Source organism: Pseudophryne corroboree, chromosome 3, assembly GCF_028390025.1.
Source record: "Pseudophryne corroboree isolate aPseCor3 chromosome 3, aPseCor3.hap2, whole genome shotgun sequence".
NCBI classification, from domain to species: Eukaryota; Metazoa; Chordata; class Amphibia; order Anura; family Myobatrachidae; genus Pseudophryne; species Pseudophryne corroboree.
In genome coordinates, this window is record NC_086446.1 from 330,024,982 (window position 1) to 330,049,306 (window position 24,325).

The 24,325-nt window shown below is 32.6% G+C and overlaps 13 non-coding genes across 13 annotated transcripts; all 13 read left to right on the forward strand.

Moving 5' to 3' along the window:
* The first annotated feature begins 3 nt into the window (after nucleotides 1-3).
* On the forward strand, nucleotides 4-75 carry TRNAP-CGG (transfer RNA proline (anticodon CGG)). The gene has a single exon. It is a non-coding gene; the product is annotated as a tRNA-Pro (tRNA).
* Nucleotides 76-1,777: 1,702 nt separating this feature from the next.
* TRNAP-CGG (transfer RNA proline (anticodon CGG)) lies at nucleotides 1,778-1,849 on the forward strand. The gene has a single exon. It is a non-coding gene; the product is annotated as a tRNA-Pro (tRNA).
* Nucleotides 1,850-3,562: 1,713 nt separating this feature from the next.
* TRNAP-CGG (transfer RNA proline (anticodon CGG)) lies at nucleotides 3,563-3,634 on the forward strand. The gene has a single exon. It is a non-coding gene; the product is annotated as a tRNA-Pro (tRNA).
* A 1,711-nt stretch (nucleotides 3,635-5,345) lies between these two features.
* Nucleotides 5,346-5,417, forward strand: TRNAP-CGG (transfer RNA proline (anticodon CGG)). Its single transcript has one exon. It is a non-coding gene; the product is annotated as a tRNA-Pro (tRNA).
* A 1,714-nt stretch (nucleotides 5,418-7,131) lies between these two features.
* Nucleotides 7,132-7,203, forward strand: TRNAP-CGG (transfer RNA proline (anticodon CGG)). The gene has a single exon. It is a non-coding gene; the product is annotated as a tRNA-Pro (tRNA).
* A 1,702-nt stretch (nucleotides 7,204-8,905) lies between these two features.
* Nucleotides 8,906-8,977, forward strand: TRNAP-CGG (transfer RNA proline (anticodon CGG)). The gene has a single exon. It is a non-coding gene; the product is annotated as a tRNA-Pro (tRNA).
* Nucleotides 8,978-10,690: 1,713 nt separating this feature from the next.
* TRNAP-CGG (transfer RNA proline (anticodon CGG)) lies at nucleotides 10,691-10,762 on the forward strand. The gene has a single exon. It is a non-coding gene; the product is annotated as a tRNA-Pro (tRNA).
* Nucleotides 10,763-12,473: 1,711 nt separating this feature from the next.
* TRNAP-CGG (transfer RNA proline (anticodon CGG)) lies at nucleotides 12,474-12,545 on the forward strand. The gene has a single exon. It is a non-coding gene; the product is annotated as a tRNA-Pro (tRNA).
* Nucleotides 12,546-14,258: 1,713 nt separating this feature from the next.
* Nucleotides 14,259-14,330, forward strand: TRNAP-CGG (transfer RNA proline (anticodon CGG)). Its single transcript has one exon. It is a non-coding gene; the product is annotated as a tRNA-Pro (tRNA).
* Nucleotides 14,331-16,033: 1,703 nt separating this feature from the next.
* On the forward strand, nucleotides 16,034-16,105 carry TRNAP-CGG (transfer RNA proline (anticodon CGG)). Its single transcript has one exon. It is a non-coding gene; the product is annotated as a tRNA-Pro (tRNA).
* A 1,713-nt stretch (nucleotides 16,106-17,818) lies between these two features.
* Nucleotides 17,819-17,890, forward strand: TRNAP-CGG (transfer RNA proline (anticodon CGG)). Its single transcript has one exon. It is a non-coding gene; the product is annotated as a tRNA-Pro (tRNA).
* Nucleotides 17,891-19,594: 1,704 nt separating this feature from the next.
* On the forward strand, nucleotides 19,595-19,666 carry TRNAP-CGG (transfer RNA proline (anticodon CGG)). The gene has a single exon. It is a non-coding gene; the product is annotated as a tRNA-Pro (tRNA).
* Nucleotides 19,667-21,370: 1,704 nt separating this feature from the next.
* TRNAP-CGG (transfer RNA proline (anticodon CGG)) lies at nucleotides 21,371-21,442 on the forward strand. Its single transcript has one exon. It is a non-coding gene; the product is annotated as a tRNA-Pro (tRNA).
* The last annotated feature ends 2,883 nt before the right edge of the window (nucleotides 21,443-24,325 follow it).

Sequence of the window (24,325 nt, forward strand, 5' to 3'; positions counted from 1 at the left end):
GATGGCTCGTTGGTCTAGGGGTATGATTCTCGCTTCGGGTGCGAGAGGTCCCGGGTTCAAATCCTGGACGAGCCCATCTCTTCATATACTTTTAATATCTGATAGTATTTAATAGCATTTTAAAATACTCACTAATGTATACAAACAGTTTTACTTACAATTTCATTAATATACATAAAAAAGACATGCAAAGTGGGCTCGTTGATTCTTGCTTAGGGTGCGAGAGATCCCCGGTACAAATCCCGGATGAGCCCATCTTTTAAAGGTATATACTTATGCATACTTAGTAAAATGTCAACCATTTGGTGGTATATTGGGTAAACTATAGATTCCATTTTGTCTAAGTAACCTTGAGTGGCTTAAAAGTCTAATTTTGACAAACAAAAAACTGTCAAAATGAAATTACAGGTTTTTCTCTTACCTTTCTTTTTTCTAAATAACCCTGAGTGGCTTAAAAGAATAGTATCATTATGACTAACAAAAAGATCAACAATAAATTGCAGGTGTTTATTTTGTCTTTCTTCTGGGTCTGCATGCTTGAGTTGCACACAGTATGTGACAAGTCTTAGGTTCCAACTATCAAAAAAAGTCCAAACTCTATTGGGACCTCTAAATATTGGCACTGCACATTTCTAATATACATACTTGGATAACAAGTAACCTTAAGTTATTATTTGCAATGCTACATACACATTTTTTGTTTTAAGTTGTTATGTTATTTTTAAAATGTTTCATCTTCATTAAATGAAATTGTGTGTTTTCTCCAGTTATTTGCATTTTTTCTTAAATAATTAGAGTTTTACTTTAAAAATGTTAAAAACTGAATAAGAAATTATTTGGCTAGTGGCTTGTTGGTCAGGGTGTATGATTCTTGCTTCGGGTGCAAAAGGTCCCAGGTTCATATCCTGGATGAGCCTGTTTTCTCAGGTTCTTTAAAAGTGCTTAGTTCAATTATCTGATAGTATTTTAAAATACTAATGTATTCCAACAGTTTCACTTCCAATTTCATTAGTATACATGAAAATACATGAACAGTAGGCTCGTTGGTATAGGGGTATGATTCTCGCTTAGGGTGCGAGAGGTCCTGGGATTAAATCGCAGACGAGCCCATCTTCTCAGGTTCTTTTAAATACCATGGTTCCATTATCTGATTGATGTCAATTGCATGAGTCAAAAGCATCAAGTGAATTTTACTTTTGCCAATCCATAAAAAAAGTATATACTTATGCATATTTAGTAAACTGTCAACCATTTGGTGGTATATTGGGTAAACTGTAGATTCCATTTTGTCTAAGTAACTTTGAGTGGCTTCAAAGAAGTCTCATTTTGACAAATAAAAAACAGTCAAAATGAAATTACAGGTTTTTCTCTTACCTTGCTTTTTTCTAAGAAACAATGAGTGGCTTAAAAGAATAGTCTCTTTTTGACAAACAAAAAGGTCAACAATTAATTGCAGGTTTTTGTTTTTTCTTTCTTCTTGGTCTGTATGCTTAAGTTGCACACAGTATGAGACAAGTCTTAGGTTCCAGCTATTAGAAAAGTTAAAACTCTATAGAAACCCATAAATCTTGGCACTGAAATTTCCAAATATGCACACTTGGACCAAAAATTGACCTTAAGGAAACATTTTAGCTATGCTACAAATAATTTTTTAAAAAAGTTATGGTATTTTTAAAATGTAACATCTTTTTTTTCCAGCTTATTGCATTTTTTTATTAAATAATTTGAGTTTTACTTTAAAAATTGTAAAATCTGAATGAGAAGACCTTAGGCAGATGGCTCGTTGGTCTAGGGGTATGATTCTTGCTTCGGGTGCGAGAGGTCCCGGGTTCAAATCCCGGACGAGCCCATCTCTTCATGTACTTTTAAAGTCCTTAATATCTGATAGTATTTAATAGCATTTTAAAATACTCACTAATGTATACAAACAGTTTTACTTACAATTTCATTAATATACATAAAAAAGACATGCACAGTGGGCTCGTTGATTCTTGCTTAGGGTGCGAGAGATCCCCGGTACAAATCCCGGATGAGCCCATCTTTTAAAGGTATATACTTATGCATACTTAGTAAAATGTCAACCATTTGGTGGTATATTGGGTAAACTATAGATTCCATTTTGTCTAAGTAACCTTGAGTGGCTTAAAAGTCTAATTTTGACTAACAAAAAACTGTCAAAATGAAATTACAGGTTTTTCTCTTACTTTTCTTTTTTCTAAATAACCCTGAGTGGCTTAAAAGAATAGTATCATTATGACTAACAAAAAGATCAACAATAAATTGCAGGTGTTTATTTTGTCTTTCTTCTGGGTCTGCATGCTTGAGTTGCACACAGTATGTGACAAGTCTTAGGTTCCAACTATCAAAAAAAGTCCAAACTCTATTGGGACCTCTAAATATTGGCACTGCACATTTCTAATATACATACTTGGATAACAAGTAACCTTAAGTTATTATTTTTGCAATGCTACATACACATTTTTTGTTTTAAGTTGTTATGTTATTTTTAAAATGTTTCATCTTCATTAAATGAAATTGTGTGTTTTCTCCAGTTATTTGCATTTTTTCTTAAATAATTAGAGTTTACTTTAAAAATGTTAAAAACTGAATAAGAAATTATTTGGCTAGTGGCTTGTTGGTCAGGGTGTATGATTCTTGCTTCAGGTGCAGAAGATCCCAGGTTCATATCCTGGATGAGCCTGTTTTCTCAGGTTCTTTAAAAGTGCTTAGTTCAATTATCTGATAGTATTTTAAAATACTAATGTATTCCAACAGTTTCACTTCCAATTTCATTAGTATACATGAAAATACATGAACAGTAGGCTCGTTGTTATAGGGGTATGATTCTCGCTTAGGGTGCGAGAGGTCCTGGGATTAAATCGCAGACGAGCCCATCTTCTCAGGTTCTTTTAAATACCATGGTTCCATTATCTGATTGATGTCAATTGCCTGAGTCAAAAGCATCAAGTGAATTTTTCTTTTGCCAATCCATAAAAAAAAGTATATACTTATGCATATTTAGTAAACTGTCAACCATTTGGTGGTATATTGGGTAAACTGTAGATTCCATTTTGTCTAAGTAACTTTGAGTGGCTTCAAAGAAGTCTCATTTTGACAAATAAAAAACAGTCAAAATGAAATTACAGGTTTTTCTCTTACCTTGCTTTTTTCTAAGAAACAATGAGTGGCTTAAAAGTATAGTCTCTTTTTGACAGACAAAAAGGTCAACAATTAATTGCAGGTTTTTGTTTTTTTCTTTCTTCTTGGTCTGTATGCTTAAGTTGCACACAGTATGAGACAAGTCTTAGGTTCCAGCTATTAGAAAAGTTAAAACTCTATAGGAACCCATAAATCTTGGCACTGAAATTTCCAAATATGCATACTTGGACCAAAAATTGACCTTAAGGAAACATTTTAGCTATGCTACAAATAATTTTTTTAAATAGTTATGGTATTTTTAAAATGTAACATCTTTTTTTCCAGCTTATTGCATTTTTTTATTAAATAATTTGAGTTTTACTTTAAAAATGGTAAAATCTGAATGAGAAGACCTTAGGCAGATGGCTCGTTGGTCTAGGGGTATGATTCTCGCTTCGGGTGCGAGAGGTCGCGGGTTCAAATCCTGGACGAGCCCATCTATTCATGTACTTTTAAAGTCCTTAATATCTGATAGTATTTAATAGCATTTTAAAATACTCACTAATGTATACAAACAGTTTTACTTACAATTTCATTAATATACATAAAAAAGACATGCACAGTGGGCTCGTTGATTCTTGCTTAGGGTGCGAGAGATCCCCGGTACAAATCCCGGATGAGCCCATCTTTTAAAGGTATATACTTATGCATACTTAGTAAAATGTCAACCATTTGGTGGTATATTGGTTAACTATAGATTCCATTTTGTCTAAGTAACCTTGAGTGGCTTAAAAGTCTAATTTTGACAAACAAAAAACTGTCAAAATGAAATTACAGGTTTTTCTCTTACCTTTCTTTTTTCTAAATAACCCTGAGTGGCTTAAAAGAATAGTATCATTATGACTAACAAAAAGATCAACAATAAATTGCAGGTGTTTATTTTGTCTTTCTTCTGGGTCTGCATGCTTGAGTTGCACACAGTATGTGACAAGTCTTAGGTTCCAACTATCAAAAAAAGTCCAAACTCTATTGGGACCTCTAAATATTGGCACTGCACATTTCTAATATACATACTTGGATAACAAGTAACCTTAAGTTATTATTTGCAATGCTACATACACATTTTTTGTTTTAAGTTGTTATGTTATTTTTAAAATGTTTCATCTTCATTAAATGAAATTGTGTGTTTTCTCCAGTTATTTGCATTTTTTCTTAAATAATTAGAGTTTTACTTTAAAAATGTTAAAAACTGAATAAGAAATTATTTGGCTAGTGGCTTGTTGGTCAGGGTGTATGATTCTTGCTTCGGGTGCAAAAGGTCCCAGGTTCATATCCTGGATGAGCCTGTTTTCTCAGGTTCTTTAAAAGTGCTTAGTTCAATTATCTGATAGTATTTTAAAATACTAATGTATTCCAACAGTTTCACTTCCAATTTCATTAGTATACATGAAAATACATGAACAGTAGGCTCGTTGGTATAGGGGTATGATTCTCGCTTAGGGTGCGAGAGGTCCTGGGATTAAATCGCAGACGAGCCCATCTTCTCAGGTTCTTTTAAATACCATGGTTCCATTATCTGATTGATGTCAATTGCATGAGTCAAAAGCATCAAGTGAATTTTACTTTTGCCAATCCATAAAAAAAGTATATACTTATGCATATTTAGTAAACTGTCAACCATTTGGTGGTATATTGGGTAAACTGTAGATTCCATTTTGTCTAAGTAACTTTGAGTGGCTTCAAAGAAGTCTCATTTTGACAAATAAAAAACAGTCAAAATGAAATTACAGGTTTTTCTCTTACCTTGCTTTTTTCTAAGAAACAATGAGTGGCTTAAAAGAATAGTCTCTTTTTGACAAACAAAAAGGTCAACAATTAATTGCAGGTTTTTGTTTTTTTCTTTCTTCTTGGTCTGTATGCTTAAGTTGCACACAGTATGAGACAAGTCTTAGGTTCCAGCTATTAGAAAAGTTAAAACTCTATAGAAACCCATAAATCTTGGCACTGAAATTTCCAAATATGCACACTTGGACCAAAAATTGACCTTAAGGAAACATTTTAGCTATGCTACAAATAATTTTTTTAAAAAGTTATGGTATTTTTAAAATGTAACATCTTTTTTTTCCAGCTTATTGCATTTTTTTATTAAATAATTTGAGTTTTACTTTAAAAATTGTAAAATCTGAATGAGAAGACCTTAGGCAGATGGCTCGTTGGTCTAGGGGTATGATTCTTGCTTCGGGTGCGAGAGGTCCCGGGTTCAAATCCCGGACGAGCCCATCTCTTCATGTACTTTTAAAGTCCTTAATATCTGATAGTATTTAATAGCATTTTAAAATACTCACTAATGTATACAAACAGTTTTACTTACAATTTCATTAATATACATAAAAAAGACATGCACAGTGGGCTCGTTGATTCTTGCTTAGGGTGCGAGAGATCCCCGGTACAAATCCCGGATGAGCCCATCTTTTAAAGGTATATACTTATGCATACTTAGTAAAATGTCAACCATTTGGTGGTATATTGGGTAAACTATAGATTCCATTTTGTCTAAGTAACCTTGAGTGGCTTAAAAGTCTAATTTTGACTAACAAAAAACTGTCAAAATGAAATTACAGGTTTTTCTCTTACTTTTCTTTTTTCTAAATAACCCTGAGTGGCTTAAAAGAATAGTATCATTATGACTAACAAAAAGATCAACAATAAATTGCAGGTGTTTATTTTGTCTTTCTTCTGGGTCTGCATGCTTGAGTTGCACACAGTATGTGACAAGTCTTAGGTTCCAACTATCAAAAAAAGTCCAAACTCTATTGGGACCTCTAAATATTGGCACTGCACATTTCTAATATACATACTTGGATAACAAGTAACCTTAAGTTATTATTTTTGCAATGCTACATACACATTTTTTGTTTTAAGTTGTTATGTTATTTTTAAAATGTTTCATCTTCATTAAATGAAATTGTGTGTTTTCTCCAGTTATTTGCATTTTTTCTTAAATAATTAGAGTTTTACTTTAAAAATGTTAAAAACTGAATAAGAAATTATTTGGCTAGTGGCTTGTTGGTCAGGGTGTATGATTCTTGCTTCGGGTGCAAAAGGTCCCAGGTTCATATCCTGGATAAGCCTGTTTTCTCAGGTTCTTTAAAAGTGCTTAGTTCAATTATCTGATAGTATTTTAAAATACTAATGTATTCCAACAGTTTCACTTCCAATTTCATTAGTATACATGAAAATACATGAACAGTAGGCTCGTTGGTATAGGGGTATGATTCTCGCTTAGGGTGCGAGAGGTCCTGGGATTAAATCGCAGACGAGCCCATCTTCTCAGGTTCTTTTAAATACCATGGTTCCATTATCTGATTGATGTCAATTGCCTGAGTCAAAAGCATCAAGTGAATTTTTCTTTTGCCAATCCATAAAAAAAAGTATATACTTATGCATATTTAGTAAACTGTCAACCATTTGGTGGTATATTGGGTAAACTGTAGATTCCATTTTGTCTAAGTAACTTTGAGTGGCTTCAAAGAAGTCTCATTTTGACAAATAAAAAACAGTCAAAATGAAATTACAGGTTTTTCTCTTACCTTGCTTTTTTCTAAGAAACAATGAGTGGCTTAAAAGAATAGTCTCTTTTTGACAAACAAAAAGGTCAACAATTAATTGCAGGTTTTTGTTTTTTTCTTTCTTCTTGGTCTGTATGCTAAAGTTGCACACAGTATGAGACAAGTCTTAGGTTCCAGATATTAGAAAAGTTAAAACTCTATAGGAACCCATAAATCTTGGCACTAAAATTTCCAAATATGCATACTTGGACCAAAAATTGACCTTAAGGAAACATTTTAGCTATGCTATAAATAATTTTTTTAAATAGTTATGGTATTTTTAAAATGTAACATCTTTTTTTCCAGCTTATTGCATTTTTTTATTAAATAATTTGAGTTTTACTTTAAAAATGGTAAAATCTGAATGAGAAGACCTTAGGCAGATGGCTCGTTGGTCTAGGGGTATGATTCTCGCTTCGGGTGCGAGAGGTCCCGGGTTCAAATCCTGGACGAGCCCATCTCTTCATATACTTTTAATATCTGATAGTATTTAATAGCATTTTAAAATACTCACTAATGTATACAAACAGTTTTACTTACAATTTCATTAATATACATAAAAAAGACATGCAAAGTGGGCTCGTTGATTCTTGCTTAGGGTGCGAGAGATCCCCGGTACAAATCCCGGATGAGCCCATCTTTTAAAGGTATATACTTATGCATACTTAGTAAAATGTCAACCATTTGGTGGTATATTGGGTAAACTATAGATTCCATTTTGTCTAAGTAACCTTGAGTGGCTTAAAAGTCTAATTTTGACAAACAAAAAACTGTCAAAATGAAATTACAGGTTTTTCTCTTACCTTTCTTTTTTCTAAATAACCCTGAGTGGCTTAAAAGAATAGTATCATTATGACTAACAAAAAGATCAACAATAAATTGCAGGTGTTTATTTTGTCTTTCTTCTGGGTCTGCATGCTTGAGTTGCACACAGTATGTGACAAGTCTTAGGTTCCAACTATCAAAAAAAGTCCAAACTCTATTGGGACCTCTAAATATTGGCACTGCACATTTCTAATATACATACTTGGATAACAAGTAACCTTAAGTTATTATTTGCAATGCTACATACACATTTTTTGTTTTAAGTTGTTATGTTATTTTTAAAATGTTTCATCTTCATTAAATGAAATTGTGTGTTTTCTCCAGTTATTTGCATTTTTTCTTAAATAATTAGAGTTTTACTTTAAAAATGTTAAAAACTGAATAAGAAATTATTTGGCTAGTGGCTTGTTGGTCAGGGTGTATGATTCTTGCTTCGGGTGCAAAAGGTCCCAGGTTCATATCCTGGATGAGCCTGTTTTCTCAGGTTCTTTAAAAGTGCTTAGTTCAATTATCTGATAGTATTTTAAAATACTAATGTATTCCAACAGTTTCACTTCCAATTTCATTAGTATACATGAAAATACATGAACAGTAGGCTCGTTGGTATAGGGGTATGATTCTCGCTTAGGGTGCGAGAGGTCCTGGGATTAAATCGCAGACGAGCCCATCTTCTCAGGTTCTTTTAAATACCATGGTTCCATTATCTGATTGATGTCAATTGCATGAGTCAAAAGCATCAAGTGAATTTTACTTTTGCCAATCCATAAAAAAAGTATATACTTATGCATATTTAGTAAACTGTCAACCATTTGGTGGTATATTGGGTAAACTGTAGATTCCATTTTGTCTAAGTAACTTTGAGTGGCTTCAAAGAAGTCTCATTTTGACAAATAAAAAACAGTCAAAATGAAATTACAGGTTTTTCTCTTACCTTGCTTTTTTCTAAGAAACAATGAGTGGCTTAAAAGAATAGTCTCTTTTTGACAAACAAAAAGGTCAACAATTAATTGCAGGTTTTTGTTTTTTCTTTCTTCTTGGTCTGTATGCTTAAGTTGCACACAGTATGAGACAAGTCTTAGGTTCCAGCTATTAGAAAAGTTAAAACTCTATAGAAACCCATAAATCTTGGCACTGAAATTTCCAAATATGCACACTTGGACCAAAAATTGACCTTAAGGAAACATTTTAGCTATGCTACAAATAATTTTTAAAAAAAGTTATGGTATTTTTAAAATGTAACATCTTTTTTTTCCAGCTTATTGCATTTTTTTATTAAATAATTTGAGTTTTACTTTAAAAATTGTAAAATCTGAATGAGAAGACCTTAGGCAGATGGCTCGTTGGTCTAGGGGTATGATTCTTGCTTCGGGTGCGAGAGGTCCCGGGTTCAAATCCCGGACGAGCCCATCTCTTCATGTACTTTTAAAGTCCTTAATATCTGATAGTATTTAATAGCATTTTAAAATACTCACTAATGTATACAAACAGTTTTACTTACAATTTCATTAATATACATAAAAAAGACATGCACAGTGGGCTCGTTGATTCTTGCTTAGGGTGCGAGAGATCCCCGGTACAAATCCCGGATGAGCCCATCTTTTAAAGGTATATACTTATGCATACTTAGTAAAATGTCAACCATTTGGTGGTATATTGGGTAAACTATAGATTCCATTTTGTCTAAGTAACCTTGAGTGGCTTAAAAGTCTAATTTTGACTAACAAAAAACTGTCAAAATGAAATTACAGGTTTTTCTCTTACTTTTCTTTTTTCTAAATAACCCTGAGTGGCTTAAAAGAATAGTATCATTATGACTAACAAAAAGATCAACAATAAATTGCAGGTGTTTATTTTGTCTTTCTTCTGGGTCTGCATGCTTGAGTTGCACACAGTATGTGACAAGTCTTAGGTTCCAACTATCAAAAAAAGTCCAAACTCTATTGGGACCTCTAAATATTGGCACTGCACATTTCTAATATACATACTTGGATAACAAGTAACCTTAAGTTATTATTTTTGCAATGCTACATACACATTTTTTGTTTTAAGTTGTTATGTTATTTTTAAAATGTTTCATCTTCATTAAATGAAATTGTGTGTTTTCTCCAGTTATTTGCATTTTTTCTTAAATAATTAGAGTTTACTTTAAAAATGTTAAAAACTGAATTAGAAATTATTTGGCTAGTGGCTTGTTGGTCAGGGTGTATGATTCTTGCTTCAGGTGCAGAAGATCCCAGGTTCATATCCTGGATGAGCCTGTTTTCTCAGGTTCTTTAAAAGTGCTTAGTTCAATTATCTGATAGTATTTTAAAATACTAATGTATTCCAACAGTTTCACTTCCAATTTCATTAGTATACATGAAAATACATGAACAGTAGGCTCGTTGTTATAGGGGTATGATTCTCGCTTAGGGTGCGAGAGGTCCTGGGATTAAATCGCAGACGAGCCCATCTTCTCAGGTTCTTTTAAATACCATGGTTCCATTATCTGATTGATGTCAATTGCCTGAGTCAAAAGCATCAAGTGAATTTTTCTTTTGCCAATCCATAAAAAAAAGTATATACTTATGCATATTTAGTAAACTGTCAACCATTTGGTGGTATATTGGGTAAACTGTAGATTCCATTTTGTCTAAGTAACTTTGAGTGGCTTCAAAGAAGTATCATTTTGACAAATAAAAAACAGTCAAAATGAAATTACAGGTTTTTCTCTTACCTTGCTTTTTTCTAAGAAACAATGAGTGGCTTAAAAGAATAGTCTCTTTTTGACAGACAAAAAGGTCAACAATTAATTGCAGGTTTTTGTTTTTTTCTTTCTTCTTGGTCTGTATGCTTAAGTTGCACACAGTATGAGACAAGTCTTAGGTTCCAGCTATTAGAAAAGTTAAAACTCTATAGGAACCCATAAATCTTGGCACTGAAATTTCCAAATATGCATACTTGGACCAAAAATTGACCTTAAGGAAACATTTTAGCTATGCTACAAATAATTTTTTTAAATAGTTATGGTATTTTTAAAATGTAACATCTTTTTTTCCAGCTTATTGCATTTTTTTATTAAATAATTTGAGTTTTACTTTAAAAATGGTAAAATCTGAATGAGAAGACCTTAGGCAGATGGCTCGTTGGTCTAGGGGTATGATTCTCGCTTCGGGTGCGAGAGGTCGCGGGTTCAAATCCCGGACGAGCCCATCTATTCATGTACTTTTAAAGTCCTTAATATCTGATAGTATTTAATAGCATTTTAAAATACTCACTAATGTATACAAACAGTTTTACTTACAATTTCATTAATATACATAAAAAAGACATGCACAGTGGGCTCGTTGATTCTTGCTTAGGGTGCGAGAGATCCCCGGTACAAATCCCGGATGAGCCCATCTTTTAAAGGTATATACTTATGCATACTTAGTAAAATGTCAACCATTTGGTGGTATATTGGTTAACTATAGATTCCATTTTGTCTAAGTAACCTTGAGTGGCTTAAAAGTCTAATTTTGACAAACAAAAAACTGTCAAAATGAAATTACAGGTTTTTCTCTTACCTTTCTTTTTTCTAAATAACCCTGAGTGGCTTAAAAGAATAGTATCATTATGACTAACAAAAAGATCAACAATAAATTGCAGGTGTTTATTTTGTCTTTCTTCTGGGTCTGCATGCTTGAGTTGCACACAGTATGTGACAAGTCTTAGGTTCCAACTATCAAAAAAAGTCCAAACTCTATTGGGACCTCTAAATATTGGCACTGCACATTTCTAATATACATACTTGGATAACAAGTAACCTTAAGTTATTATTTGCAATGCTACATACACATTTTTTGTTTTAAGTTGTTATGTTATTTTTAAAATGTTTCATCTTCATTAAATGAAATTGTGTGTTTTCTCCAGTTATTTGCATTTTTTCTTAAATAATTAGAGTTTTACTTTAAAAATGTTAAAAACTGAATTAGAAATTATTTGGCTAGTGGCTTGTTGGTCAGGGTGTATGATTCTTGCTTCGGGTGCAAAAGGTCCCAGGTTCATATCCTGGATGAGCCTGTTTTCTCAGGTTCTTTAAAAGTGCTTAGTTCAATTATCTGATAGTATTTTAAAATACTAATGTATTCCAACAGTTTCACTTCCAATTTCATTAGTATACATGAAAATACATGAACAGTAGGCTCGTTGGTATAGGGGTATGATTCTCGCTTAGGGTGCGAGAGGTCCTGGGATTAAATCGCAGACGAGCCCATCTTCTCAGGTTCTTTTAAATACCATGGTTCCATTATCTGATTGATGTCAATTGCATGAGTCAAAAGCATCAAGTGAATTTTACTTTTGCCAATCCATAAAAAAAGTATATACTTATGCATATTTAGTAAACTGTCAACCATTTGGTGGTATATTGGGTAAACTGTAGATTCCATTTTGTCTAAGTAACTTTGAGTGGCTTCAAAGAAGTCTCATTTTGACAAATAAAAAACAGTCAAAATGAAATTACAGGTTTTTCTCTTACCTTGCTTTTTTCTAAGAAACAATGAGTGGCTTAAAAGAATAGTCTCTTTTTGACAAACAAAAAGGTCAACAATTAATTGCAGGTTTTTGTTTTTTTCTTTCTTCTTGGTCTGTATGCTTAAGTTGCACACAGTATGAGACAAGTCTTAGGTTCCAGCTATTAGAAAAGTTAAAACTCTATAGAAACCCATAAATCTTGGCACTGAAATTTCCAAATATGCACACTTGGACCAAAAATTGACCTTAAGGAAACATTTTAGCTATGCTACAAATAATTTTTTAAAAAAGTTATGGTATTTTTAAAATGTAACATCTTTTTTTTCCAGCTTATTGCATTTTTTTATTAAATAATTTGAGTTTTACTTTAAAAATTGTAAAATCTGAATGAGAAGACCTTAGGCAGATGGCTCGTTGGTCTAGGGGTATGATTCTTGCTTCGGGTGCGAGAGGTCCCGGGTTCAAATCCCGGACGAGCCCATCTCTTCATGTACTTTTAAAGTCCTTAATATCTGATAGTATTTAATAGCATTTTAAAATACTCACTAATGTATACAAACAGTTTTACTTACAATTTCATTAATATACATAAAAAAGACATGCACAGTGGGCTCGTTGATTCTTGCTTAGGGTGCGAGAGATCCCCGGTACAAATCCCGGATGAGCCCATCTTTTAAAGGTATATACTTATGCATACTTAGTAAAATGTCAACCATTTGGTGGTATATTGGGTAAACTATAGATTCCATTTTGTCTAAGTAACCTTGAGTGGCTTAAAAGTCTAATTTTGACTAACAAAAAACTGTCAAAATGAAATTACAGGTTTTTCTCTTACTTTTCTTTTTTCTAAATAACCCTGAGTGGCTTAAAAGAATAGTATCATTATGACTAACAAAAAGATCAACAATAAATTGCAGGTGTTTATTTTGTCTTTCTTCTGGGTCTGCATGCTTGAGTTGCACACAGTATGTGACAAGTCTTAGGTTCCAACTATCAAAAAAAGTCCAAACTCTATTGGGACCTCTAAATATTGGCACTGCACATTTCTAATATACATACTTGGATAACAAGTAACCTTAAGTTATTATTTTTGCAATGCTACATACACATTTTTTGTTTTAAGTTGTTATGTTATTTTTAAAATGTTTCATCTTCATTAAATGAAATTGTGTGTTTTCTCCAGTTATTTGCATTTTTTCTTAAATAATTAGAGTTTACTTTAAAAATGTTAAAAACTGAATAAGAAATTATTTGGCTAGTGGCTTGTTGGTAAGGGTGTATGATTCTTGCTTCAGGTGCAGAAGATCCCAGGTTCATATCCTGGATGAGCCTGTTTTCTCAGGTTCTTTAAAAGTGCTTAGTTCAATTATCTGATAGTATTTTAAAATACTAATGTATTCCAACAGTTTCACTTCCAATTTCATTAGTATACATGAAAATACATGAACAGTAGGCTCGTTGGTATAGGGGTATGATTCTCGCTTAGGGTGCGAGAGGTCCTGGGATTAAATCGCAGATGAGCCCATCTTCTCAGGTTCTTTTAAATACCATGGTTCCATTATCTGATTGATGTCAATTGCCTGAGTCAAAAGCATCAAGTGAATTTTTCTTTTGCCAATCCATAAAAAAAAGTATATACTTATGCATATTTAGTAAACTGTCAACCATTTGGTGGTATATTGGGTAAACTGTAGATTCCATTTTGTCTAAGTAACTTTGAGTGGCTTCAAAGAAGTCTCATTTTGACAAATAAAAAACAGTCAAAATGAAATTACAGGTTTTTCTCTTACCTTGCTTTTTTCTAAGAAACAATGAGTGGCTTAAAAGAATAGTCTCTTTTTGACAAACAAAAAGGTCAACAATTAATTGCAGGTTTTTGTTTTTTTCTTTCTTCTTGGTCTGTATGCTAAAGTTGCACACAGTATGAGACAAGTCTTAGGTTCCAGATATTAGAAAAGTTAAAACTCTATAGGAACCCATAAATCTTGGCACTAAAATTTCCAAATATGCATACTTGGACCAAAAATTGACCTTAAGGAAACATTTTAGCTATGCTATAAATAATTTTTTTAAATAGTTATGGTATTTTTAAAATGTAACATCTTTTTTTCCAGCTTATTGCATTTTTTTATTAAATAATTTGAGTTTTACTTTAAAAATGGTAAAATCTGAATGAGAAGACCTTAGGCAGATGGCTCGTTGGTCTAGGGGTATGATTCTCGCTTCGGGTGCGAGAGGTCCCGGGTTCAAATCCTGGACGAGCCCATCTCTTCATGTACTTTTAATATCTGATAGTATTTAATAGCATTTTAAAATACTCACTAATGTATACAAACAGTTTTACTTACAATTTCATTAATATACATAAAAAAGACATGCAAAGTGGGCTCGTTGATTCTTGCTTAGGGTGCGAGAGATCCCCGGTACAAATCCCGGATGAGCCCATCTTTTAAAGGTATATACTTATGCATACTTAGTAAAATGTCAACCATTTGGTGGTATATTGGGTAAACTATAGATTCCATTTTGTCTAAGTAACCTTGAGTGGCTTAAAAGTCTAATTTTGACAAACAAAAAACTGTCAAAATGAAATTACAGGTTTTTCTCTTACCTTTCTTTTTTCTAAATAACCCTGAGTGGCTTAAAAGAATAGTATCATTATGACTAACAAAAAGATCAACAATAAATTGCAGGTGTTTATTTTGTCTTTCTTCTTGGTCTGCATGCTTGAGTTGCACACAGTATGTGACAAGTCTTAGGTTCCAACTATCAAAAAAAGTCCAAACTCTATTGGGACCTCTAAATATTGGCACTGCACATTTCTAATATACATACTTGGATAACAAGTAACCTTAAGTTATTATTTGCAATGCTACATACACATTTTTTGTTTTAAGTTGTTATGTTATTTTTAAAATGTTTCATCTTCATTAAATGAAATTGTGTGTTTTCTCCAGTTATTTGCATTTTTTCTTAAATAATTAGAGTTTTACTTTAAAAATGTTAAAAACTGAATAAGAAATTATTTGGCTAGTGGCTTGTTGGTCAGGGTGTATGATTCTTGCTTCGGGTGCAAAAGGTCCCAGGTTCATATCCTGGATGAGCCTGTTTTCTCAGGTTCTTTAAAAGTGCTTAGTTCAATTATCTGATAGTAATTTAAAATACTAATGTATTCCAACAGTTTCACTTCCAATTTCATTAGTATACATGAAAATACATGAACAGTAGGCTCGTTGGTATAGGGGTATGATTCTCGCTTAGGGTGCGAGAGGTCCTGGGATTAAATCGCAGACGAGCCCATCTTCTCAGGTTCTTTTAAATACCATGGTTCCATTATCTGATTGATGTCAATTGCATGAGTCAAAAGCATCAAGTGAATTTTACTTTTGCCAATCCATAAAAAAAGTATATACTTATGCATATTTAGTAAACTGTCAACCATTTGGTGGTATATTGGGTAAACTGTAGATTCCATTTTGTCTAAGTAACTTTGAGTGGCTTCAAAGAAGTCTCATTTTGACAAATAAAAAACAGTCAAAATGAAATTACAGGTTTTTCTCTTACCTTGCTTTTTTCTAAGAAACAATGAGTGGCTTAAAAGAATAGTCTCTTTTTGACAAACAAAAAGGTCAACAATTAATTGCAGGTTTTTGTTTTTTTCTTTCTTCTTGGTCTGTATGCTTAAGTTGCACACAGTATGAGACAAGTCTTAGGTTCCAGCTATTAGAAAAGTTAAAACTCTATAGAAACCCATAAATCTTGGCACTGAAATTTCCAAATATGCACACTTGGACCAAAAATTGACCTTAAGGAAACATTTTAGCTATGCTACAAATAATTTTTTTAAAAAGTTATGGTATTTTTAAAATGTAACATCTTTTTTTTCCAGCTTATTGCATTTTTTTATTAAATAATTTGAGTTTTACTTTAAAAATTGTAAAATCTGAATGAGAAGACCTTAGGCAGATGGCTCGTTGGTCTAGGGGTATGATTCTTGCTTCGGGTGCGAGAGGTCCCGGGTTCAAATCCCGGACGAGCCCATCTCTTCATGTACTTTTAAAGTCCTTAATATCTGATAGTATTTAATAGCATTTTAAAATACTCACTAATGTATACAAACAGTTTTACTTACAATTTCATTAATATACATAAAAAAGACATGCACAGTGGGCTCGTTGATTCTTGCTTAGGGTGCGAGAGATCCCCGGTACAAATCCCGGATGAGCCCATCTTTTAAAGGTATATACTTATGCATACTTAGTAAAATGTCAACCATTTGGTGGTATATTGGGTAAACTATAGATTCCATTTTGTCTAAGTAACCTTGAGTGGCTTAAAAGTCTAATTTTGACTAACAAAAAACTGTCAAAATGAAATTACAGGTTTTTCTCTTACTTTTCTTTTTTCTAAATAACCCTGAGTGGCTTAAAAGAATAGTATCATTATGACTAACAAAAAGATCAACAATAAATTGCAGGTGTTTATTTTGTCTTTCTTCTGGGTCTGCATGCTTGAGTTGCACACAGTATGTGACAAGTCTTAGGTTCCAACTATCAAAAAAAGTCCAAACTCTATTGGGACCTCTAAATATTGGCACTGCACATTTCTAATATACATACTTGGATAACAAGTAACCTTAAGTTATTATTTTTGCAATGCTACATACACATTTTTTGTTTTAAGTTGTTATGTTATTTTTAAAATGTTTCATCTTCACTAAATGAAATTGTGTGTTTTCTCCAGTTATTTGCATTTTTTCTTAAATAATTAGAGTTTACTTTAAAAATGTTAAAAACTGAATAAGAAATTATTTGGCTAGTGGCTTGTTGGTCAGGGTGTATGATTCTTGCTTCAGGTGCAGAAGATCCCAGGTTCATATCCTGGATGAGCCTGTTTTCTCAGGTTCTTTAAAAGTGCTTAGTTCAATTATCTGATAGTATTTTAAAATACTAATGTATTCCAACAGTTTCACTTCCAATTTCATTAGTATACATGAAAATACATGAACAGTAGGCTAGTTGGTATAGGGGTATGATTCTCGCTTAGGGTGCGAGAGGTCCTGGGATTAAATCGCAGACGAGCCCATCTTCTCAGGTTCTTTTAAATACCATGGTTCCATTATCTGATTGATGTCAATTGCCTGAGTCAAAAGCATCAAGTGAATTTTTCTTTTGCCAATCCATAAAAAAAAGTATATACTTATGCATATTTAGTAAACTGTCAACCATTTGGTGGTATATTGGGTAAACTGTAGATTCCATTTTGTCTAAGTAACTTTGAGTGGCTTCAAAGAAGTCTCATTTTGACAAATAAAAAACAGTCAAAATGAAATTACAGGTTTTTCTCTTACCTTGCTTTTTTCTAAGAAACAATGAGTGGCTTAAAAGAATAGTCTCTTTTTGACAAACAAAAAGGTCAACAATTAATTGCAGGTTTTTGTTTTTTTCTTTCTTCTTGGTCTGTATGCTAAAGTTGCACACAGTATGAGACAAGTCTTAGGTTCCAGATATTAGAAAAGTTAAAACTCTATAGGAACCCATAAATCTTGGCACTAAAATTTCCAAATATGCATACTTGGACCAAAAATTGACCTTAAGGAAACATTTTAGCTATGCTATAAATAATTTTTTTAAATAGTTATGGTATTTTTAAAATGTAACATCTTTTTTTCCAGCTTATTGCATTTTTTTATTAAATAATTTGAGTTTTACTTTAAAAATGGTAAAATCTGAATGAGAAGACCATAGGCAGATGGCTCGTTGGTCTAGGGGTATGATTCTCGCTTCGGGTGCGAGAGGTCCCGGGTTCAAATCCTGGACGAGCCCATCTCTTCATGTACTTTTAATATCTGATAGTATTTAATAGCATTTTAAAATACTCACTAATGTATACAAACAGTTTTACTTACAATTTCATTAATATACATAAAAAAGACATGCAAAGTGGGCTCGTTGATTCTTGCTTAGGGTGCGAGAGATCCCCGGTACAAATCCCGGATGAGCCCATCTTTTAAAGGTATATACTTATGCATACTTAGTAAAATGTCAACCATTTGGTGGTATATTGGGTAAACTATAGATTCCATTTTGTCTAAGTAACCTTGAGTGGCTTAAAAGTCTAATTTTGACAAACAAAAAACTGTCAAAATGAAATTACAGGTTTTTCTCTTACCTTTCTTTTTTCTAAATAACCCTGAGTGGCTTAAAAGAATAGTATCATTATGACTAACAAAAAGATCAACAATAAATTGCAGGTGTTTATTTTGTCTTTCTTCTTGGTCTGCATGCTTGAGTTGCACACAGTATGTGACAAGTCTTAGGTTCCAACTATCAAAAAAAGTCCAAACTCTATTGGGACCTCTAAATATTGGCACTGCACATTTCTAATATACATACTTGGATAACAAGTAACCTTAAGTTATTATTTTTGCAATGCTGCATACACATTTTTTGTTTTAAGTTGTTATGTTATTTTTAAAATGTTTCATCTTCATTAAATGAAATTGTGTGTTTTCTCCAGTTATTTGCATTTTTTCTTAAATAATTAGAGTTTTACTTTAAAAATGTTAAAAACTGAATAAGAAATTATTTGGCTAGTGGCTTGTTGGTCAGGGTGTATGATTCTTGCTTCGGGTGCAAAAGGTCCCAGGTTCATATCCTGAATGAGCCTGTTTTCTCAGGTTCTTTAAAAGTGCTTAGTTCAATTATCTGATAGTATTTTAAAATACTAATGTATTCCAACAGTTTCACTTCCAATTTCATTAGTATACATGAAAATACATGAACAGTAGGCTCGTTGGTATAGGGGTATGATTCTCGCTTAGGGTGCGAGAGGTCCTGGGATTAAATCGCAGACAAGCCCATCTTCTCAGGTTCTTTTAAATACCATGGTTCCATTATCTGATTGATGTCAATTGCCTGAGTCAAAAGCATCAAGTGAATTTTTCTTTTGCCAATCCATAAAAAAAGTATATACTTATGCATATTTAGTAAACTGTCAACCATTTGGTGGTATATTGGGTAAACTGTAGATTCCATTTTGTCTAAGTAACTTTGAGTGGCTTCAAAGAAGTCTCATTTTGACAAATAAAAAACAGTCAAAATGAAATTACAGGTTTTTCTCTTACCTTGCTTTTTTCTAAGAAACAATGAGTGGCTTAAAAGAATAGTCTCTTTTTGACAAACAAAAAGGTCAACAATTAATTGCAGGTTTTTGTTTTTTTCTTTCTTCTTGGTCTGTATGCTAAAGTTGCACACAGTATGAGACAAGTCTTAGGTTCCAGATATTAGAAAAGTTAAAACTCTATAGGAACCCATAAATCTTGGCACTAAAATTTCCAAATATGCATACTTGGACCAAAAATTGACCTTAAGGAAACATTTTAGCTATGCTATAAATAATTTTTTTAAATAGTTATGGTATTTTTAAAATGTAACATCTTTTTTTCCAGCTTATTGCATTTTTTTATTAAATAATTTGAGTTTTACTTTAAAAATGGTAAAATCTGAATGAGAAGACCATAGGCAGATGGCTCGTTGGTCTAGGGGTATGATTCTCGCTTCGGGTGCGAGAGGTCCCGGGTTCAAATCCTGGACGAGCCCATCTCTTCATGTACTTTTAATATCTGATAGTATTTAATAGCATTTTAAAATACTCACTAATGTATACAAACAGTTTTACTTACAATTTCATTAATATACATAAAAAAGACATGCAAAGTGGGCTCGTTGATTCTTGCTTAGGGTGCGAGAGATCCCCGGTACAAATCCCGGATGAGCCCATCTTTTAAAGGTATATACTTATGCATACTTAGTAAAATGTCAACCATTTGGTGGTATATTGGGTAAACTATAGATTCCATTTTGTCTAAGTAACCTTGAGTGGCTTAAAAGTCTAATTTTGACAAACAAAAAACTGTCAAAATGAAATTACAGGTTTTTCTCTTACCTTTCTTTTTTCTAAATAACCCTGAGTGGCTTAAAAGAATAGTATCATTATGACTAACAAAAAGATCAACAATAAATTGCAGGTGTTTATTTTGTCTTTCTTCTTGGTCTGCATGCTTGAGTTGCACACAGTATGTGACAAGTCTTAGGTTCCAACTATCAAAAAAAGTCCAAACTCTATTGGGACCTCTAAATATTGGCACTGCACATTTCTAATATACATACTTGGATAACAAGTAACCTTAAGTTATTATTTTTGCAATGCTGCATACACATTTTTTGTTTTAAGTTGTTATGTTATTTTTAAAATGTTTCATCTTCATTAAATGAAATTGTGTGTTTTCTCCAGTTATTTGCATTTTTTCTTAAATAATTAGAGTTTTACTTTAAAAATGTTAAAAACTGAATAAGAAATTATTTGGCTAGTGGCTTGTTGGTCAGGGTGTATGATTCTTGCTTCGGGTGCAAAAGGTCCCAGGTTCATATCCTGAATGAGCCTGTTTTCTCAGGTTCTTTAAAAGTGCTTAGTTCAATTATCTGATAGTATTTTAAAATACTAATGTATTCCAACAGTTTCACTTCCAATTTCATTAGTATACATGAAAATACATGAACAGTAGGCTCGTTGGTATAGGGGTATGATTCTCGCTTAGGGTGCGAGAGGTCCTGGGATTAAATCGCAGACAAGCCCATCTTCTCAGGTTCTTTTAAATACCATGGTTCCATTATCTGATTGATGTCAATTGCCTGAGTCAAAAGCATCAAGTGAATTTTTCTTTTGCCAATCCATAAAAAAAGTATATACTTATGCATATTTAGTAAACTGTCAACCATTTGGTGGTATATTGGGTAAACTGTAGATTCCATTTTGTCTAAGTAACTTTGAGTGGCTTCAAAGAAGTCTCATTTTGACAAATAAAAAACAGTCAAAATGAAATTACAGGTTTTTCTCTTACCTTGCTTTTTTCTAAGAAACAATGAGTGGCTTAAAAGAATAGTCTCTTTTTGACAGACAAAAAGGTCAACAATTAATTGCAGGTTTTTGTTTTTTTCTTTCTTCTTGGTCTGTATGCTTAAATTGCACACAGTATGAGACAAGTCTTAGGTTCCAGCTATTAGAAAAGTTAAAACTCTATAGGAACCCATAAATCTTGGCACTTAAATTTCCAAATATGCATACTTGGACCAAAAATTGACCTTAAGGAAACATTTTAGCTATGCTACAAATAATTTTTTTAAATAGTTATGGTATTTTTAAAATGTAACATCTTTTTTTCCAGCTTATTGCATTTTTTTATTAAATAATTTGAGTTTTACTTTAAAAATGGTAAAATCTGAATGAGAAGACCTTAGGCAGATGGCTCGTTGGTCTAGGGGTATGATTCTCGCTTCGGGTGCGAGAGGTCCTGGGTTCAAATCCCGGACGAGCCCATCTCTTCATGTACTTTTAAAGTCCTTAATATCTGATAGTATTTAATAGCATTTTAAAATACTCACTAATGTATACAAACAGTTTTACTTACAATTTCATTAATATACATAAAAAAGACATGCACAGTGGGCTCGTTGATTCTTGCTTAGGGTGCGAGAGATCCCCGGTACAAATCCCGGATGAGCCCATCTTTTAAAGGTATATACTTATGCATACTTAGTAAAATGTCAACCATTTGGTGGTATATTGGTTAACTATAGATTCCATTTTGTCTAAGTAACCTTGAGTGGCTTAAAAGTCTAATTTTGACAAACAAAAAACTGTCAAAATGAAATTACAGGTTTTTCTCTTACCTTTCTTTTTTCTAAATAACCCTGAGTGGCTTAAAAGAATAGTATCATTATGACTAACAAAAAGACCAACAATAAATTGCAGGTGTTTATTTTGTCTTTCTTCTGGGTCTGCATGCTTGAGTTGCACACAGTATGTGACAAGTCTTAGGTTCCAACTATCAAAAAAAGTCCAAACTCTATTGGGACCTCTAAATATTGGCACTGCACATTTCTAATATACATACTTGGATAACAAGTAACCTTAAGTTATTATTTGCAATGCTACATACACATTTTTTGTTTTAAGTTGTTATGTTATTTTTAAAATGTTTCATCTTCATTAAATGAAATTGTGTGTTTTCTCCAGTTATTTGCATTTTTTCTTAAATAATTAGAGTTTTACTTTAAAAATGTTAAAAACTGAATAAGAAATTATTTGGCTAGTGGCTTGTTGGTCAGGGTGTATGATTCTTGCTTCGGGTGCAAAAGGTCCCAGGTTCATATCCTGGATGAGCCTGTTTTCTCAGGTTCTTTAAAAGTGCTTAGTTCAATTATCTGATAGTATTTTAAAATACTTATGTATTCCAACAGTTTCACTTCCAATTTCATTAGTATACATGAAAATACATGAACAGTAGGCTCGTTGGTATAGGGGTATGATTCTCGCTTAGGGTGCGAGAGGTCCTGGGATTAAATCGCAGACGAGCCCATCTTCTCAGGTTCTTTTAAATACCATGGTTCCATTATCTGATTGATGTCAATTGCCTGAGTCAAAAGCATCAAGTGAATTTTACTTTTGCCAATCCATAAAAAAAGTATATACTTATGCATATTTAGTAAACTGTCAACCATTTGGTGGTATATTGGGTAAACTGTAGATTCCATTTTGTCTAAGTAACTTTGAGTGGCTTCAAAGAAGTCTCATTTTGACAAATAAAAAACAGTCAAAATGAAATTACATGTTTTTCTCTTACCTTGCTTTTTTCTAAGAAACAATGAGTGGCTTAAAAGAATAGTCTCTTTTTGACAAACAAAAAGGTCAACAATTAATTGCAGGTTTTTGTTTTTTTCTTTCTTCTTGGTCTGTATGCTTAAGTTGCACACAGTATGAGACAAGTCTTAGGTTCCAGCTATTAGAAAAGTTAAAACTCTATAGAAACCCATAAATCTTGGCACTGAAATTTCCAAATATGCACACTTGGACCAAAAATTGACCTTAAGGAAACATTTTAGCTATGCTACAAATAATTTTTTTAAATAGTTATGGTATTTTTAAAATGTAACATCTTTTTTTCCAGCTTATTGCATTTTTTTATTAAATAATTTGAGTTTTACTTTAAAAATTGTAAAATCTGAATGAGAAGACCTTAGGCAGATGGCTCGTTGGTCTAGGGGTATGATTCTTACTTCGGGTGCGAGAGGTCCCGGGTTCAAATCCCGGACGATCCCATCTCTTCATGTACTTTTAAAGTCCTTAATATCTGATAGTATTTAATAGCATTTTAAAATACTCACTAATGTATACAAACAGTTTTACTTACAATTTCATTAATATACATAAAAAAGACATGCACAGTGGGCTCGTTGATTCTTGCTTAGGGTGCGAGAGATCCCCGGTACAAATCCCGGATGAGCCCATCTTTTAAAGGTATATACTTATGCATACTTAGTAAAATGTCAACCATTTGGTGGTATATTGGGTAAACTATAGATTCCATTTTGTCTAAGTAACCTTGAGTGGCTTAAAAGTCTAATTTTGACAAACAAAAAACTGTCAAAATGAAATTACAGGTTTTTCTCTTACCTTTCTTTTTTCTAAATAACCCTGAGTGGCTTAAAAGAATAGTATCATTATGACTAACAAAAAGATCAACAATAAATTGCAGGTGTTTATTTTGTCTTTCTTCTGGGTCTGCATGCTTGAGTTGCACACAGTATGTGACAAGTCTTAGGTTCCAACTATCAAAAAAAGTCCAAACTCTATTGGGACCTCTATATATTGGCACTGCACATTTCTAATATACATACTTGGATAACAAGTAACCTTAAGTTATTATTTTTGAAATGCTACATACACATTTTTTGTTTTAAGTTGTTATGTTATTTTTAAAATGTTTCATCTTCATTAAATGAAATTGTGTGTTTTCTCCAGTTATTTGCATTTTTTCTTAAATAATTAGAGTTTTACTTTAAAAATGTTAAAAACTGAATAAGAAATTATTTGGCTAGTGGCTTGTTGGTCAGGGTGTATGATTCTTGCTTCGGGTGCAAAAGGTCCCAGGTTCATATCCTGGATGAGCCTGTTTTCTCAGGTTCTTTAAAAGTGCTTAGTTCAATTATCTGATAGTATTTTAAAATACTAATGTATTCCAACAGTTTCACTTCCAATTTCATTAGTATACATGAAAATACATGAACAGTAGGCTCGTTGTTATAGGGGTATGATTCTCGCTTAGGGTGTGAGAGGTCCTGGGATTAAATCGCAGACGAGCCCATCTTCTCAGGTTCTTTTAAATCCCATGGTTCCATTATCTGATTGATGTCAATTGC